The sequence below is a fragment of the Sander lucioperca genome, chromosome 18 (assembly GCF_008315115.2).
Source record: "Sander lucioperca isolate FBNREF2018 chromosome 18, SLUC_FBN_1.2, whole genome shotgun sequence".
Lineage (NCBI taxonomy): Eukaryota > Metazoa > Chordata > Actinopteri > Perciformes > Percidae > Sander > Sander lucioperca.
In genome coordinates this window covers 177,529-185,087 of record NC_050190.1, presented here as the reverse complement: position 1 = coordinate 185,087, position 7,559 = coordinate 177,529, and the positions used below count along the sequence as shown (strand labels likewise).

The 7,559-nt window shown below is 42.4% G+C and overlaps 1 pseudogene; it reads left to right on the top strand.

Annotated features, from left to right (window-relative positions):
• Positions 1–4,350: 4,350 nt before the first annotated feature.
• On the top strand, positions 4,351–4,957 carry LOC116036747 (annotated as a pseudogene).
• The last annotated feature ends 2,602 nt before the right edge of the window (positions 4,958–7,559 follow it).

Here is a 7,559-nt window from a genome sequence, read left to right as displayed (position 1 = left end):
GCTATTTTAATTCCAAAGGCCAAGGGAACTTTATCAGGATGCATAGTATCCTGGATCCATGAAATAACTGGCCTTTAAAAATAAAAATCTGCCTGCCTCTATGGGAATTTAAAATAGGGGTATGTATAATTATGGCCCCTGTATTTTAAGGAAGAACATTTATTTATTTACGATACATTATTCTTTCACAAAGAAAATTGGTGTCCTTAAAGGTTGGATTTTTCCTCATTTTTTTAATTAAGGCATTAAGATCAATTTCCAAAAGATAATTTTTTTATTCTTCTTTTTAGTCAACTTAGGCATGGGTGTGTAAACATATGCACACCACTGTATTTCTATACTTATAAATGGCAGTGTATCATAGTAATGATTTGATAATGGCTCTAAACACATTCACATTCATTCTAGTATGCAGGAAAAGCGGCCAATAATGTTTGGATTTTTCTTATTCGTACTTTATTTACTCGTTTGGCCTCAGACTCACATTTAGAACGTAGGGGGTGATGCATCTGCTTCATTTTCTCGTACAGTTTTCAGTCTGAATTTCAAAATATATACATTTGCAAAGACCTTTTCAAGCATCACAGATGGTCAAATTTCATTTAAAAATAACCTGTAAGTTGCTGTTTTCAAAAGGAACTTGTTTGATGCTAGGACAATGACTGACTTTTCACATGGTAATGATGTTATTAATGACAAAATGTGATCAAGCACTTGTTACTTTTTTTATAACTGTTATTATGCTTGAATATCCTATGTGTGTTTTGCCCATTACAGTTATGTCCTTCTTGCTTAAAACTGGTTGGTGGCATATGTTGGGTCTCTTATTATTTTTATTAACACATAAACTAGACAAGCATATGAAAAATGAAATGTTCCTGCAATGTGAAGCATCAAGTCTGTCTGATTTAGTTTATTGTTCCATTTGCAATTTACTGTTACATTTGTTCAGTAGTACTTGTTTCCCCAGAAGTTGTGAGATCACCCACACTACTGTTTTCTTTTGTTGCATTTGTGGAGACCTGTACATTAAAGTGAGTGATCATTTTTCAGCTCCTGCTTTGTGTGTGAATCTGTCTGCTGAATTTCTACCACTCCGTGTTCTAGTTACGTTCAATTGTTTACTTCTCTAGAGTTAAGTTAACAAAACCAAAAAATAGTTTAATCTTAAACCCTGACGGGCCATGAGTCGTGTGCTGTGGCACACAAAGTTTCAAAAACACCTGTCTGGAAGCTGCACTGGGTCCATTACAGTAGGAAGAGGGTGAGTGCACTGCAGGTGAGTGTCCACTGTGTTAGGGGAGAGGGAGAAATCCAGACTTGAGTTTAAGTGCAACTATTTTACCAGAAAATGAGTAAAGGTAGAAGCTACCTATGAACATATCATTTGTGGAAACGTATTAAAGTATCTATATGTGCAGTATTCAAGTGTCACAAGTAGCACATCATTCAATTTACTCAAGTAGTGAAACTACATGTACAATTAACAGATTTTAAGGTCAGATGGGGTTACTGGCCTAGCCTGAACAAAAGGATGGCTGCCATTCATTTAGTAAAGTGTATCCACACATTAGCCATTTTTGTTGAACTCCATACACATAAGATTCACAAGACAAAACAAATGCTTCAAATAAGCAACAATGAAAAAAAACCTAACAACATAATCTATGCACTGCAGGTGAGTGTCCAATATGGTAAGGGAGAGGGGGTGCACTACAGGTGATTGTCCAATGGTAGGGGAGGGGGGGGGTGTGAGTACTGTAGGCCACATTTGCAGAGCAGAAGTAATGGCCTCTCTCAGGTGCATATACAAGTTAACAGCCTGATAAGGGTCCTCAGGTAGATGCAGATGTAATTTGACCATGAAATCAATGCAGAGTGAATAAACATCTCGATCACAGGGAATGGTCTCCCGAAAGATGCACTCAGTCTTGCACACATCAAGATGTTCACTCTGAACAGGACAAAGGTGGTCTCTAACATTATAAAGCTCTGGCACGGCATACATGACATTAGGCCGGCCACTTGGGACATTAGGATTTCTTGATGGCCTGATGGTATGGGCGTTCCAGGTCTGTGCTGTGTCGTCCAATTCATCCTGGTGAAACAAATGGTGACAATTAGGAAAGATTGCAGCATAGTTAACCTGCCAGCCCATAGAGCCTCTAAGCCCCAAAATGCATACCACACCACAAGTTTTTTATAGCAATTTATAGTATGTGCTGTAATGAGTCAACACATGAAATGAAAACAATAACTAAATGGTCGGTTTTTACAATATAGGACCAGTTTGTTATACATCAACAGCCACAAAAATAAATACATTCAATTCATCTCTCTGGCAAGTAGGCTAGGCCTAGTGGCAGTGTTGGGTGTAACGTATTACAAAAGTAGGCTAATGCAGATTACATGTTGCTGTAACGCAGTAATGTAAGGCATTGCCAATAAAATGTGTGTAATATGTAGCAGGTTACTTGCTCTGTAACTCTGTTGGTAGAATTCAATATGAAGGCATGCACATCACACCACATCTCACCTACGACTGACTCACCTGAATAAGTCCCATGCAGCAGAACTGGATGAGACTTTTGTCCAAGAATCCACCATCATAGTGCCCATTGTCCTTGAGCTCTCCAAATAGTGCGATCCAGAACTCTGCACATTGCCGGCAAAGAAACCCCCACCAGTATTCAATCCTTTGATTGCCGGTGCTTGCACCCTCCAAGTAACTGTCCAGAGTGTCGTCTGGCTGGGTGGGGATGAGGAAACGCTGAAAAGCACCCACACGGCCGTTTTCGGTTCCCAGGTCACCTCGGACAACCCTGGGACAGCCCCGTAGACGATGTACAGCCTCTAGGTAGTATCCCCCAATCAACCTAGGATCGCTGCTGGTGGTGTAGGCGTTCAGCCAGATCAACTTTCTGGAGAAGCCATCGATGCAGCCATTGATGCATATACCATATGGCTTCAATTTATCATAGCTGTCCACATGCCAAATAAAATTTGGGCCTCTGGAAAAGTACTGGCAACGCCGGAGTCGTCCCGCCTGCCTTTGACTAACACCTGTGGGGTCCAGCTCCCTCAGGACCAACCGCACGTCCTCCTTCCTCACCCGTAGTCCGTGTTGGTGACACTTCTCATACATCCAGCGGTAGCCATGAAGCTGGCCCGAATGTTGGTGCTGACCATGGATGAAGTCCACCAGGACACCAAAATCTGCGTATGTCCTACGGTTGAGCCCCAGTTCGGAGATCCGCCTCTTGAGGTGTCTGAGGCTGATGTGGTAACCATGCCTCATTTTCAAGGCCGACTGAATGTCTGTGTATATCAGCCCCATCTCAAAATAAAGCGCAATTTGTCGATCCATTTTAGAACAGCGCTGGCCTTGTCAATGTCACTTCTCTCTCGACGACCAATTGAAACTTTGTAACCTAGCAACAATAAACACTTGTTCGCTCTAGCCGTTGGCTGTTTCGCAGGTACGGTAAACGTGTCTATGGTAACAACGAGTTGGACCAATCACAGACGTTGCTGTTACGATTAGGATTGTGGGTAGTGTAGTTTTTGCTCGATAAGATCGCGGATCAAACATGTTTTCTTCTTCTTCTTCTTCTTCTTCTTCTTCTTATTATTATTATTATAATTATTATATTATACCACACTGACTGAGAATATTCACGTTTCTTATGACCCTCATATATCAGTGTGAAAGTTTCGATTAACCCGCTACACAACAGCTTTTTCAGCATTTTCCTGTTTCTCTCCTGATGTGCAATTCTTCCCTCTCATAGTGACTATCCATATTTGAAAATACATGTTAATTAATTAATTAAAACATTTTAATTGTATTGATTTACTTTGTGCATCAGCAAGCCTGCAATACCATGTGATGTAAGAGCCAGTCCCCCTGAGTTTATAGAAGATGTATCCACATTAAACACAAAATAGTAAATTAATATTTGAGTCTATTTTTTATCAACTCTAATATCTGATCGTTTGTCTTCTTCGTTATAGCGTTAATATAAATATTAAAGTTTTGTTTGTGATTTAAAAGCGTAGTTTTATCATCATGTGCAGTAACAAACAAAACAAAGACACTAATTAATGTGTTAATACAAAGAATATTTATTATAATTAGTTCAGAGATGTGAGTCCAAACGGAAACTTCACCCTTCTGAACTAAGACTTTCTGCTTCAAAAGGAAGTTTAAACAGACTAAAATGCCCATGCTCACTCCTCCACTATTTATTAATTCATGTCTGCATGTATTTATTTATTTAACGAGAGTTAAAGTCATGTTTCGTTGTCCAGAGTCCGAGTCCCGCCAGACTCCCTTTAAGAAACCTGTGATTTAAACTTCAGCAGGCTGTAAGAGTCCGCTCTGCTCAATCCTGGTACTGGTTCTGCCGGGCTTCCCTTCCCTCCAGCCTGCCCAGCAGTACGTCCTGGGCCTCCAGCTTCTTGGTGTCGGTTTTGGCTCCCAGGAAGCAGGCAGTGAGCTCCAGATCCTGCAGCCGCAAATGGACTCTGCTGCCCCGGGGGGCAGCTGTGTTCCTGCCCGGGGGAAGAGACGCTGCCGCCGGCAGCTTTGCCTCGCTGCTGCGCCGGTCCCTGCTGATCCAGATGGGACCGGACAAAGACACAGTGGTGATCGGGGGGATCTTCCACGTAGTCCAGGACGACCTGTACGTCGATTTCGGCGGAAAGTTCCATTGCCTTTGCCGGTGGCAGGTGGACGGAGAGGAGCTATTGCGGTGCGGGGCTGCAGAGTCCGTTTGCGGCTGCAGGATCTGGAGCTCACTGCCTGCTTCCTGGGAGCCAAAACTGACACTACGCAGCTGGAGCCCCAGGCCGTACTGCTGGGCCGGCTGGAAGGAAGGGAAGCCCGGGAGAACCAGTACCAGGATTGAGCAGAGCAGACTCTCACAGGCTGCTGAAGTTTAAATCACAGGTTTCTTAAGGGGAGTCTGGCGGACATGACCGGGGGACCGGCGCAGCAGCTAGGCGAAGCTGTGTTCCTGTCCGGGGGAGGACACGCTGCAGCCGGCCACGGAAGTCTCCGCCTCCCGCTGCCATCTGGACTGGATCACTTTGAAAGTCCCAGTGTGCTGTCTCTCTCTGAACACATATTTAAGGCTGTTTGACTCCCTGTGGTCTGACATGAAGAATCACACTAGAGGATGGATAACCGAGCCGGTTTCAGACAGATATTTAGAAATGATGTTTGGGTTCAGGTGGGACTCGGTTACATCAGCGCGATAAGGCATTGAACATTTAAAAAAGCTTATTATGTATGTGCGCGCCTGTGTTAACGTGCGCTTGTTGCCCCGTGTGCGCTGATGCGCTCATCTGTTGACATTTCCAAATGCCTTCCTACAAATGTGTATGTGTCATAAGTATGAGGAAAAAAATTAGATTTTAACTGTGTCGGGCTCGAACATAAATATCTTAATGCCTGTCGGGCTCGGGCCGGGTTCAGTTACTGCTCTGTCGGACGCGAGCCGGGCACGGACAGAAAAATGCAGCCCGATCACCACTCTAAATCACACAGATATTTGTAGAGGCTAACCTGTTCTTCCCAGCCGACTGTGTTGAACTGAAAGCGCAGTTGGCGCGTAGTTAGAAAAACTCTCCGCCACAACAGCTTGCAGGGCCTTCACGCTGGAAAAGACAGCCGTGGTGAGGTCATTTTATGGTGCGCGCCCCCATGTTTGTGGCCCCTGAAATAAAGTGCTGACCTGGTCAATCTTTAACATTGATAAATAAGATATGATTAATGGTGGCTTATGCAGCAATCTTTGTGATGCCTCAAATAAAGTCAGCCCTTCTGTTTATTTAGGCATCTCATTTTGTTTTTATAAATTACAAAAATGTAACTGTAATTGTGGACTTAATTATGAATTAATTTGAAATTTAATACAGTATTATCTTAAAGCTCAAAAAAACATTTTTAAGACAACTAATTCATGATATTAACAAACTTTAATTGATACTCTAAAGCCAACAAGGTTTGAGTTTCACATACCATGTCACATAAAGCAATAACAATTTGATATTGTTAAATCACTTATTTTAACTGGACCACAAAAAACAGAAAGTGCTGAAATAACGTGTAGCTAAATACACTCATTCACTCTAAACAATGTGACTTCTCTACCTCCTGAGACAAAATGTCCTTTAAAGTGTATAGTAACTCCTAAGGTCTATGACTCATATGTATTGATAATTGATGAGAGGCACACACAGTGCACCATCTTGACACAACCATGTTCTTTATATCTGAAGCCAGTCAGCTCTCTGGGGTTCTATCAGGGAAACATGACCCGAAAGTCCTTCAGTAAACAACCAAGAGGTCCTTTCCTATGCCTGTTTCCAAGCCAGTAAGTCCATTCTATAACTGCTAGATGTTCTTTCAAAAGTTTCTCAGTTCAGTTGCCCCCTAAGCCACCAAATGATTGATTTGTATGTTAACCATAGCCTCTCTAGCTGCTGAGTGTGAGCTCCAGTAACAGAATCAACAAACCACCTTGAATGATTCACGGTGAAGTGTGTGTGTATAACCCAAATTGGTGAGAGCACCCCTATATGCCCTCCACTCATCACTAATGATAACTGTCCAAGGGTGTAAATGCTTCACCACCAATGGAAGTAAATGGTCTTCACCAGCTTCAGTAAATTTGTCAAAAATATGTTTCCCTTTTACTCCAAGCATTCCAAAAATCCAGTTCTTGGGCCTCCAAGTGTTGGATATTCTCCCACGACCATACTGTAAATACAACAAGTAAACTCTTTAACACTTCACCATTGGTACCATTCTGTATTAGTGATACTGCTTGATGCCATGACTTTACTATTTTTATTTACCACTTTCAGTGTATCTTATAGATGGTAAAATATACAATGGGTATTGACCAGGAGCAAGGGACTATTGTAAATACATTTCAATATAGCCTTAATTAATTATGTACTGTAAACTGTGTTCAGTAAATCAATCAAAATAAGCAACACTGAAAAAACATTGTTTGCGCTGCTCTTTATTACTCTATCTGAATGCTAAGCAATTGTACACATCCCTGATTAAAACTATGACTTTGCTTTTCACAGTCCCTTTTTAATTAAACTTGAGATCAACCCCCCCCCCCTCTCTGTATCAGTGGCTGCGCCCCTCTTCCCCCTTAGCACCCCTCCTCTAGGCCTCTGTAGCCCCGCCCCTCCCAGCCTCCGTAGCTCAGAGAGCAGCCGAGGCCAGCAGCTGTACAGCAGACAAACATTTTCACTTCTCCCTCTGTGATTTACTGGATTATTGGGACCAAACCGGAGCCGCTGAGCGGTGAGACTCTGGAGAGACTAACGGAGCCGGTTCCGCTGAGTTGGACTGTTGGTGTCCAGTTTAAACAACATTTTGAGTTCAAATCAGCAGTCAGCTCATTAATCAATCAGCCTCATTGTTTTTTTTTTTTTGTTTTTTTTTTTAAAGATAATTTTTTGGGGCTTTTCCCTCTATTAGAAAGTGGATAGATATTAAAGGGGGAGAGAGATGGGGAATGACACGCAGCAAA